The 12,147-nt window shown below is 44.6% G+C and overlaps 1 pseudogene; it reads left to right on the forward strand.

The window, feature by feature from the left end:
• Window positions 240-942, forward strand: LOC100524981 (annotated as a pseudogene).

The following is a 12,147-nucleotide window of genomic DNA, read 5'->3' on the forward strand; positions in this document are numbered from 1 at the left end:
TGCCATGAGATGTGGTGTAGGTCGAAGATGTGGCTCAGATCCCGTGTGTTGCTGTGGCTGTGGAGTAGGCTGGTGGCTGCAGCTCCGATTCAACCCCTAGCCTGGGAACCTCCATATGCCGTGGGAGTGGCCTAAGAAATGGCAAAAAGACAAAAAAAAAAAAAAAAAAAAAAAGAGTAGGGAGGCCCCGAGGGCTGCCAGCTGCCAGCCCCACCCATCTGGCGGAGAAGGCAGCAGCCATGGCTGAGACAGAGGATCGGAGCTGGTGCTATCTCTTCACTGAGACTGACAAGAAGAAGAAGAAAGAGCCAAGCAATCAGGTGGCAAGGGCCGCAGGTGCAGTGGGCATCACCAGTGGGAGCAGCCAAGCCTCAAGTTTGGTGGGCGGGTGGGCAGTAGGGCACGCGCACAGTGCCTGGCTGGGTGACTGTGCAAACATAGGGGATGCCAGACCACAGGGGACGCAGGCCCCAGGCCCACCACCAAGGCTTTGACAAAGGAGGAAGATGAGTGGAAAGATTTTTGAGCAAAAAGATGTTGGTTACACTGGCCTAAGAGTTCAAGCAATGCAAATAAGTGAAAAGAAAGATGAAAATGGAAAGAGAGAAGATCCGGGTGATGAGTAGGAAGAAGGCGGAGGTGGTGAAGGAAAGTCTTTCCGTCAGTGGAAGAAAACAGCTCCCGTACAAGCACCTCCTGCTTCAGTAGTTGTTTCAGAAACCCCAGAACCGACAGTAACTAGTAGCAGGTATAGGCCTCCTGGGACCAGGTTGACCACAAGGTCCACCAGAAATCTACAGTGATACACACTTCCCACCCCTGCGGTCCACTGCCAAGTATGTAGAAAGCCAGAAATACTGAGCCTTCGTAAGGCTTGACTACCTCAGATTTGCTGCACTCATTGTGGACTTCGCTATAAAGTGTTGGTGTGTGAAACTTAAAACCAGCTCTGCTGGATTCCTACCAGAAATCCTGCAGAAGGTCAGCTGATCTGTGTTCTGTCTGATCTGTTGTAAAAGATGAAGATTTTGGTGACCTTAATTAACCCATCCTGTGCCCCATACATCAGCAGGACTCTGTAGGGGGCTGTGGCTATGTTAGACTTCCTGGAACATTCCCCTCTCAAAGGAACTGATGGGTTCAGATCATCTGTATAGGGCTGTGATTTATAATTTAAACTTTGAGTTGTATGCTGAGGTAACCACAAATTAAATTCAACCAAACTTGGGTCCACCAAATGGGAAAAGGGGCAGGGGTGGGAATAATCTTTTTTCTTTTAGTAGTTTTTTTATGTAGGTAGGGCTTTTTCTGTGTTCCATATTAAGGCTTTTTCTTTTTGCTTTTTTTTTTTTGCTTTGCCTTGAATTAAGCTTTTTGACAGAGCATACTGCTTTGGTTAAGTAACCTATCATATGCATTAGAATTGCGAAATGTCTCGTGAATTTGCCGGTCCCTAGGGTGGAGCCAAGTAGCCTTTGCTGTAAAGGGCAGTGGATGCAGGGGCTCTGCTTCAGGTGCTACTAAAGCCTCCTCTAGTTGGGTCTAAGCTGTGCAGTAAACTTCGGTGGAAAGAGCAGATTCACTGACCTGTCCTTATGTTTCGTGGATCTTGCATCATCTTTGACAAGAATTCCAGATGCCCTTGTGCCCAGAGGTATTGAACATTCTATAGACACAGTGATTGTTCCAGCATAGTTCTGTTATCAACCTTCTGGTGTGTGTGTTGTTCATTTGGAGAGTCAGGGGTGAAAGACAGGTGACGTAGCGTTTCTGTTTTTACTAATTACTGCTTAAACTATCCAGTAACTTTTAGTCCTGAAAAGGGACGTCAGGAAGTTACCCAGGGTTACTGAAAAGTATTTCCATCTGCTGAGATAGTCTGGTGACTTCCTAGTTTTGTATCTTTGGTTCAGTCAAACTATATCAAAGTGGCACGTGTGACCACTTGATGCAGAGTCTGGGTTTCTCTATGATAAGTCCCTTTGCCAAATGCAGGAGTTGCAGCCTTTGCTACTGGCAAGAGTGAAGCAAATGGGTGAGTAAAACTAGGGAGCATTTTCCTCTAGGAGTTGAGTCTTCATAACGGTGTCAGTGCCAGAATCATGCTTCTAGGAGGGTAAGAGTTTCCCCTGACAGGACTTGCCAACCCTATCTGGGCAATGATGTTGGTGTTACTTGAGGTGGTAGGCAGGAGGGCTGTGTTCTGATATATTTGGGTGAGTAGCTGAGCCAGCTAAGGAGAAATTGAATGATTGAGAAACAGAGGATTCTTGGTTAATCTGAAGATTTCCTTTGGAAACCAACAATCTTTTAATAAAAAATCCTCTTTGATCTTGAGCCACATGTTTTTCCTCAAAAGTATGCATTCTTTTCCAGCAAAATTTTGTTGGGGTTATGTTATTGAGGAATGAACTGAGATGAATATGTGGAACTGTTATTAATGGCATACTGTCCTAGAAACCTGAAGACCTGCAGGAGACTTAAAAATTCCAACCCTTGTTATAACTTTTAAAAGATTGTGGGAGTTCCCATCGTGACTCAGCAGTAACGAGCCCAACTAGGATCCATTAGGATGTGGGTTCGATCCCTGGCCTTGCTCAGTGGGTTAAGGATGCAGCATTGCTGGGAACTCTGATGTAGGTCACAGATGTGGCTTGGATCCTGTGTTGCTATGACTGTGGGGTAGGCTGACAGCTGCAGCTCTGATTCAACCCCTAGCATAGAAACTTCCATGTGCCACAGGTGGGGCCATAAAAAGCAAAAAAAAAAAAAAAGATAGTGAAATTATCAAAATGCGCATGAATCAAATTTTAATATGTTGTCTGATGGGTGGATGAGGCTGTCCATTATACCATTCCTTTCTTTGAATTCTCAGGCATGGTTTGGTAGTGCAAGAACTCTGTAAATTTAACAAATTCAATAAAAAGTAAATCTATGGAAAAAAAATAAAAGATTAGGGAGACCACCTGGCAGTACTTAGAGTAAGAGTATATGTACCTTGCGATCCAGTAATTTTGCTCCTAAGTAACTCTTCCAAAGATATTCCCGAATTGGTCCTTAGGGAGAGAGGTAAGGATGTTCACTGCAGCCAGAGCCAGGTCTGTGGATGTGCTCTGTGTTGCCATCTTGAAATTCTCCATGGTTTTGAAAGAGGGACCTTGCATTTCATTTTACAGTGGGCCCTGCAAATGCTGTTGCTGGTCCTGACTGTAGCATTATTTATGGTGGTTGGAAGTTGGTACCAAGCTGGTAGAGTGAAGGATAAAATGTGGGGAGGCAGACCACAGAGCACCTGAGAGCTGTCAGAAGCAGCTGGTTAGCTACAGGGCACCAGGAATGGATCCTCAGAACATCCTGCTGTGGAAAAACTAAGAAGCAGTATTATTTACATCAGTTAAAAGTACATGCACACAGGAGTTCCTGTTGTGGCTCAGAGGTAATAAACCTTGACTATTATCATGAAGACCTGGGTTCAACTCCTGGCCTTCCTCACAGGATCTGGCAGTGCTGTGACCTGTGGTGTTAAGTTGCAGGCATGGCTCGGATCCCGCATTGCTGTGGCTGTTGTGTAGGCTGGCAGCTGCAGCTTTGATTTGACCCCTAGCCCGGGAACCTCCATATGCCACCTGTGTGTCCCTAAAAAGAAAAAAAAAAAAAGGAGTTCCCATCATGGCTCAGCAGTTAACAAACCCAACTAGTACCCATGAAGACAAGGGTGTGATCCCTGGCCTGACTCAGTGGGTTAAGGATCTGGTGTTTCCATGAGCTGTGGCATAGGCCACATATGAGGCTCAGATCTGGCATTGCTGTGGCTGTGGTGTAAGCCAGCGGCTACAGCTCCAATTTGACCCCTACCCTGGGAATCTCCACATGCCATGAGTGCGGCCCCAAAATAGACAAATAATAATAATAATAAATAATAATAATAAAAAGCATGCATGCAAAATCACATGTAAAAAGATACCCATTAAACGCACTGGAGTGGTTGCCTTTGAAGAGAATGGACAAGGGACTTGGGGGTAAATGCAAACAAATTATTAATAAAACAAGAGGTGAGTCTTTGAAACAACCGCATGGTAAATCAGTCAAGCTTGAATTTCTTATTATTCTCTTAGCAAATGTAACCTTTAAGCCAAGAGAGTAATTTCAGTGTGTTTGCAATGTAGGTTTATTATAGGAAAAGGCCCTGGTTAATATGTTACAGATAATTGTGTTTATGATTTAGAGTTAAACTATATTTTAGTTCATAAGACAGGTTTTCACCATTGTCTGGAAGTAGATTGTTCTTATAAAAACCTTTCGTAAGCCAAAGACATGTAAAGTGAAGCCTCAGTTACCTTAAGACTCCTCTTGCTAATGGATTCTTAAATGGAGATAATACACAGGTGCTCGTAGACACCATTTGAAGCTGTCACAGCTTGACACTGAGATACATCGGTGCCACTCTCAAGGCTCAGGGTGAAAAATTCATTGAGTAATAATAAAAAAAAGAGGGAGTTTCCATCATGGCTCAGTGGTTAAGGAATCCAACTAGGAACCACAAGGTTGCGGGTTTGATCCCTGGCTTTGCTCAGTGGGTTAAGGGTCTGTTGTTGCCGTGAGCTGTGGTGTAGGTTGCAGACTTGGCTCAGATCCCACGTTGCTGTGGCTCTGGTGTAGGCTGGTGGCTACAGCTCTGATTAGACCCCTAGCCTGGGAACCTCCATATGCTATGGGTGAGGCCCTAGAAAAGGCAAAAAAGACAAAATAAATAAATAAATAAATATCTTTTAAAAAGAAAGAAGAAATTTTAAAAAAAGAGTTTTAAAAAAAAAGGCTCAGGGTGAGCCTGCCTCTGGAACAGCTGCTGCAAAACGAAAGGTGAATGCTATTTTCGATTTTCACCTTTTTCCCTGAAAGCGAAAATCCTGTTGGGATATCTTTTAGTTAGTGAAAATAGGCACTAATACAGGTCTTTAGTAAAAGCCAGCTGATGGGAAGCATACTTTCAAAAAGTGAGAGCTATATCACTGCCTTAGATGTAATTAACCCAACAAACATAAAAATTGTATAGAATCTCCAAGAATAGGAAAAGCATTTCTTCTCTGCAGAGGTTTATGCAAAATTTAAAAATAAGTAATTTGACCCACAGTGCAAAAATATCTTTCGTGACTTGATGAACAAACAGTTCAGGGAGAAGCCAACACAAATGAGTTTTTAAAAATCATTATTTGTATTAAATGGTCAATTACTTTCTTTTATTGTGGTAAAACATACATGCCATGCATTTTTCCATTTTAGCCATTTTTAAGTGTAGAGTTTGGTAGCATTAAGTGCGTTCACAATGCTGTACAAACCATCAACACTGTCCATCTCCAGAACTTGACCATCATCCGCAAATGAACAGTAACAGTCCCATTAAACACCCCATTCCCACCTCCTGCCAGCCCCTGGCAACCCCTACTCTACTTTCCATCTCTAGGAATTTGCCTGTCTAGGTATCTCATGCAAGTGTGACTCTATAATATTTGTCCTTTTGTGTCTGGCTTAGTTCACCTAGCATTATGTCCTCAAGGTTCGTCCCTGTTGTAACATATATCAAAATTTCTTTTCTCTTTAAGGATGAATAATATTTCATCATCATTTTATGTATAGACCACGATTTGTCATCCACTCATTTGTCCATGGACACTTGGGTGGTTTCCACCTTTTGGCTGCTGTGACTACTGCTGAGAACCTTGATGTATAAATATCTGTTCAAGTCTCTGCCTTCAATTCTTTTGCAAGTGGAATTGCTGGATCACATAGTAATTACAAAGTTGTCAACAGCCGAGTTGTTGGAGGTGTGCTGGATGGCAGGGGGACTCAAGTTTTCATTGTGTTTCCTTCTTATTCCTTTTGGCTTCTATGCTGTGTTGCACATTTACGTCTGTCTCCACACTCTGTGGTGTCAGCTGCCTGGACAGAGTATGAGACAGGAGTCTTTTGGATCCAGCCTGCTTCCCCAGATTCCTGGGTGCCCCACTAATGTGGGGGAAGGACTCCCTCCAACCTGGCCCTGGTCTCAGAGGCAGGAGGGAAGCACTTCTAGCTGGCACCTGTGGACAGCATTGTAGCTCACTGCCCCACTGTGCTGGACCGCCCCTGGATGGGGGACATGGCAGCCTGGGACATAGGGAGCAGGCCCCTGTCCTCCACCTCTGGCCTGGGGCGTCTCAGAGCACCCTGTCCTCTCAAAGGCTACTCAGGACTGGGGTGCTCCACCTCAACACTGCACCCTACTGGCAGTACTCACCCTCTTTCTCCAGCAGCTCTGGGGGCAGCCTCCATCAATCAATAATATTTAAGTGGGGGAGGTTGGGGTTGGTAGATAGATACAAACTGTACATTTAGAATGGATAAGCAGTAGTTCCCATCGTGGCTCAGTGGTTAACGAATCCGACTAGGAACCATGAGGTTGCGGGTTCGATCCCTGGCCTTGCTCAGTGGGTTAAGGATCCAGCGTTGCTATGAGCTATGGTGTAGGTCGCAGACATGGCTCGGATCCAGTGTTGCTGTGGCTGTGGTGTAGGATGGAAGCTGCAGCTGCAGCTCCAATTAGACCCCTAGCCTGGGAACCTCCATATGCTGCAGGAGCGGCCCTAGAAAAGGCAAAAAGACAAAAAAAAAAAAAAATAATAATGGATAAGCAATGAGGTCCTGCTGTACAGCACAGGGAACTATATACAATCTCTTGGGATAGAACATGATGGAAGATAGTATGATAAAAAGAATATATTGTATGTATATATATATGTGTGTGTGTGTGCGTGTGTGTGTGTATGTATGTATGACTGTCACTAAGCTTTACAACAGAAATTAACACAATACTTCAAATCTACTCTAATTAAAATAAAATAAAATATTTTTAAAAGAAATAAGGGAGGCGCTAGGCAATGCCCTGGCCGGGGACTGAGGAGCAGCCCAATCCAGTGATGATTAAAGCCACATGATGGCTACCCTAAAATCAGAGCTGACCTCGGGGCTCAGAGAGCCTCTGCCCTCACCCTTGGACACAAAACCTTTACAGAGCAGAGCTGGGGCTTGAACCCAAATCATCTGCCTCTCTACCCAAAAGAGAGTTCTACTCCAGCCAGGAGAAAACACTCCCATTTAACATCTCTCCCCTTGAACTGGGTTTTGTCTTAATGTCTGTGGGAAAGTTCTGACCCAACTCTCAATGAAATTTTCAAGAAGATGTTTTAATAGAAACATTATTTTGCTTAAACTATAAAAGTGATTTCAAAATCATTGTAAAATGAGAAACATCAAAGAGAATAAGTGGGCATGGAGTGAAAGGTAACACTGCCTTCTTGGCCTCTTCTTTTGCTTATGAAGTAAATGCTATTGCACTTGCCCTGCCAGAAAAAATTAGAAAATTAGACAAGATGTGCAACAATAGTTTTCAAACCCTGTGCAACACACAGTACAGGAAAGAGAGGAGGAAACTGAGATGAGCACTACAATGCCCCTCGATTTCTGTCTGCAGGCACTTCCAGAATGTGCTGTAGGAAGGGGGATCCCAAACAGTATAGTAGTCTCACTGAGTTACGGAGACGGAGATCAGAGCTGAGGGCTGTCTCCTGGCAGCCCTCTGAGCAGCAGGAGGAACAAATCCTTCCTGCCTGACAGAGTCTGAGCAGTGTCTCAGAACATCCACTGCAGAGACTTTAGCTTGAAAGAGATGACAAGAACATGAAGATGAATCTTTTCTCTTATACTTAACCAATTCAGGTTGCATTTCAACAATACATTATTTATTTAGAAACAAAGAATAAGTCAAAGAATTGTGTTTTAGTGAACCTCTTGCAATGAAATTGCACAATAGCAGTATAAATCTTCCTAAAGGCCTTCCACAACCCCTCGATACTCAAATAACTCTATTTTAAAGCCCCAGTTACATCACCATTTCATCAAAGCTTTCCTCTTTTTTCTACTTCTTTTTTTTTTGGGGGGGTGCTTTTTAGGGCCGCTCCTGCGGCATATGGAGGTTCCCAGGCTAGGGGTCTAATCAGAGCTGTAGCCGCCGGCCTACAGCCACAGCAACATCAGATCCGAGCCACATCTGCAACCTACACCACAGCTTATGGCCACACCGGATCCTTAACCCACTGAGCAAGGCCAGGGATCAAACTGGCAACCTCATGGTTTCTAGTCGGATTCGTTTCCTCTGTGCCATGACGGGAACACCAAAGCTTTCCTCTTCTTTAATGGTTAGTTTTTCTAATTCTGACAGACCCTCATTTATCAGTGGCTTCCTGTGGGTTCAGGCAGTTCCCCCATGTCATTCTCACCCACTTCATGACATTCCAGCATCTTTTGCAGGATTTCCATTTTCACATTGCAATCATTTGCATTATTATTTTACAGCATTTCCCATCTGTCATCAGCAAGAGACTGGCCATTACAGCAGCCTGGGGGGGTCTACACAGAGACATCCATGGGGGTTTGCTGGAGGAGGTGACAGAGTGATCAGTTCACCTGTGAATGGAGTGGGCTCGATGGCTGTCACTGTCCTATGCATCTTCATGGTAGGAAGACCTAGACGGTGATCAGTGGGTTGGGACATTGGCAACCCCCCTCCCTGGGGGCAGGAGCACTAACCACATTCCAATAATAGCTCTGTTCTCAACCTTGGCTACATGTTAAAATGAACTGGGGCCCATGCCAGGGCCTCAGCCAAGACATTCTAACATAATCCGTCTGGAGTTGGGCCCAGGCTGAGGTACTTTTCAAGAGTGTTCCAGATGGTTCTTGTATGCAGTCAAGGTTAAGAATGGAGCGACTGAGTGATTTGGAGCTGGAGGGACTCATGGCAGAGACAGACATTTCAGCCAGCAGTGACCATGAGTAGAATCCTGGTTGTCAGGGGCTAGAGGGTGGGAGAGATAGGAAGATCTTCATCGAAGGGTAGAGACTTGCCGTTATAAAATGAATGCTTCGGGGAGTTCCTGTTGTGGCACAATGGTTAACGAATCCGACTAAGAACCATGAGGTTGCGGGTTCGATCCCTGGCCTTGTTCAGTGGGTTAAGGATCCGGCATTGCCGTGAGCTGTAGTGTAGGTTGCAGACTCGGCTGGGATCCCGCGTTGCTGTGGCTTTGGCGTAGGCCGGCGGCTGCGGCTCCAATTCGACCCCTAGCCTGGGAATCTCCATATGTCACTGGAGTGGCCCAAGAAATGGCAAAAAGACAAAAAAAAAAAAAAAAAGAATGCTTCGGGGATCTGGTGTACAGCATGGTGATTATAGTTCATGATACTGTATTTTGTACTTGAGCATTGCTAAGAGTAGATCACAAAAGAGAAAAGGTAATTATGTGATGGGATACTGTGTCAGCTAAGGCTATGATGGTAATCATTTTGCAGTATATAAGTGCCTCGTTAACATGTTGTACACATTAAATTTACACAATGCTATATGCCCCTTACATCTAAGTAATACTGAGGGAAAAGAAAACCTCCAAGTGGGGAAAAAAAAAAGAGCTAATGAAACCAAGATGCAATCACAGATCAACTTTATTGTTCTTCATCACTTTCCATTAATTTGCTCAGTAAATTTACTGTTTCTTTGCCTTTGGATGCAGCTTTGGGTGGTTCCCAAAGCTATTCTGGTCACATTTAGATAATATATGAATTGTCCCCTTGTACTGCAAAATTTTTAAATGTAGTTCTAGATAATAATAAAACTTTTTTTTTTTTTTTTTTGGCTGCCTTGTGGCACATGGAACTTCTGGGCCAGGGATCAGATCTGAGCTGCTGTTTCAACCTAAGCCGCAGATCTGGCAATGCCAGATGCTTAACCCACTGTACTGGGCTGGGGATGGAACCTGCGTCCCAGTGCTCCCAAGATGCCACCAATCCTGTTGCGCAGTGATCAGCAAGTGGGACTACATCAAACTAAAAAGCTTCTGCACACCTGAAGGGACAATCAACAAAATAGAAAGGCAGTCTACCAAATAGGAGAAAATGTTTGCAAATGATGTATCCAATTAGGGGTTAATATTTCAAAATAGATGAATAAGTCATACAACTCAATAAGAAAAAAAGTGGTTAAAAGGTGGGCAGATAGAATTGCCACTGTGGTGCAACAGGGTCATCAGTGTCTTAGGAGCCCTGGGACGTAGATTTGATCCCAGCCCAGCATAGTGGGTTGAGGGTCCAGCACTGCTGCAATTGCAGCTTAGGTTGCAACTGTGGCTCAGATCTGATCCCTGCCCTGGGAATTCCATACGCCACAGGGCGGCCAAAAAAGAAAAAAGAAAAGAAAAAGTAAATAGACCTTGTTTCAAAGAAGACGTACAAATAGCCACAAATATATGAAAAGATGCTCAACATCACTAATCAGGGAAATGCAAATCAAAACCACCATGAGCTACCACCTCACACCTGTTAGAGTGGCTATTATAAACAAACAAACTAGGAGTAACTGGCACAGTGGGTTAAGGATAGTGGCATTGTCACTGCTGTGGTTAAGGTCACTGCTGTGGTATAGGTTTGATCCCTAGCCCCAGAACTTTCATATGCTGCAGGCATGGCCAAAAACAAACAAAACAACCACAAAAACAAAAACAAGAGATGACAGGCATTGCATTGGCAAGGATGTGGAGAAGAGGGAACCCTTGTGCACTGTTGATGGAAATGTAATTTGGTGAAGCCACTATGAAAATCCCATAGAAGTTTCTCAAAAAAAATTAAAAATCATGAGTTCTCATTGTGGCTCAGCGGGTTAAGAACCCAAGAGAGTGTCCGTGAGGATGAGGGTTCAATCCCTGGCCTCGCTTGGTGGGTTAAGGATCCTGTGTTGCCTCAAACTGGGGCGTAGGTCACAGATGTGGCTCAGATCATTGCTGTGGCTGTGGCATAGGCTGGCAGCTGCAGTTCCAATCCAACCCCTAGCTCAGGAGCTTCCATGTGCCCCAGGTGCAGGTGTAAAAATGAAAAAAAAAAAAATTAAGAAGTAGAACTCTCCTGTGACCCAGAAATCCCGCTTCTGGATCTGTATCTGAAAGAGATGAAATCACTATCTCAAAGAGATATTTGGACCCCAATGTTCACGACAGCATTTTTCACAACAGCCAAGACATGGGAACAACCTAAGTGTCCATGGATGGATGGATGGATAAAGAAGATGTGGTACATACATACAATGGGGCAGTGTTCAGTCAGGAGAAAGAAGGAAATCCTGCCATTTGCAACCACGTGGATGGACCTTGAGGCATCAACTAAGTGAAGTAAGTTCAAGAAAGACAAATACTGTTTGGTCTCACATATATGGGATCTAGAAACTTTGAACTCCTAGAAACAGGAAGTGAAATAGTGGTTGCCAGGGGCTGAGGGGTGGGGTAAGTAGGGAGCCCCACTTGGTCAAAGAGTAGAAGCTTACAGTTATGAGGTGAATAAGTGCTGGGACCTAACATACAGCATGGTGACTATACTTTTTTTTTTTTTTTTTTTGTCTTTTTGCTATTTCTTGGGCCGCCCCTGCAGCATATGGAGGTTCCCAGGCTAGGGGTTGAATCGGAGCCATAGCCACCGGCCTACGCCAGAGCCACAGCAACGCGGGATCCGAGCCACGTCTGCAACCTACACCACAGCTCACGGCAACGCCGGATCGTTAACCCACTGAGCAAGGGCAGGGACCGAACCCGCAACCTCAAGGTTCCTAGTCGGATTCGTTAACCACTGCGCCACAATGGGAACTCCAACTATACTTTACTTAAAAGCACTGCATCCTGTGCTTGAAAGTTGCTATGAGACCAGAGCTTTAGTGTTCCCACCATAACAATGAAATGGTCATTATATAAGATAAAGGAGGTATTAGCCAACCTTAAGTGGTAAGCATGTCAAGAGATATACAGGTATCAGATCATCACACAGTGCGCTTGAATCTTATACAGCTTGTTATATTCAGCGACATCTCAGTAAAGCTGGGGGGGAGGGTGACGTGAGTGTGCATGTCCAGTATGATCCCACAGTTGTGAGCACAAATGAATGTGAGCACTGTGAGTGTGCAAATGTCTGGGGGGTATTAATTGTGTGAATATGTGTGAGGGTGCATGGGTTTCATCCCCAGAGCGCAGCCTGGGGTTGCACACCTCACTGAGGAGGAGGGTCTGGAAGCCCAGCCAT

Source organism: Sus scrofa, chromosome 3, assembly GCF_000003025.6.
Source record: "Sus scrofa isolate TJ Tabasco breed Duroc chromosome 3, Sscrofa11.1, whole genome shotgun sequence".
NCBI lineage: Eukaryota > Metazoa > Chordata > Mammalia > Artiodactyla > Suidae > Sus > Sus scrofa.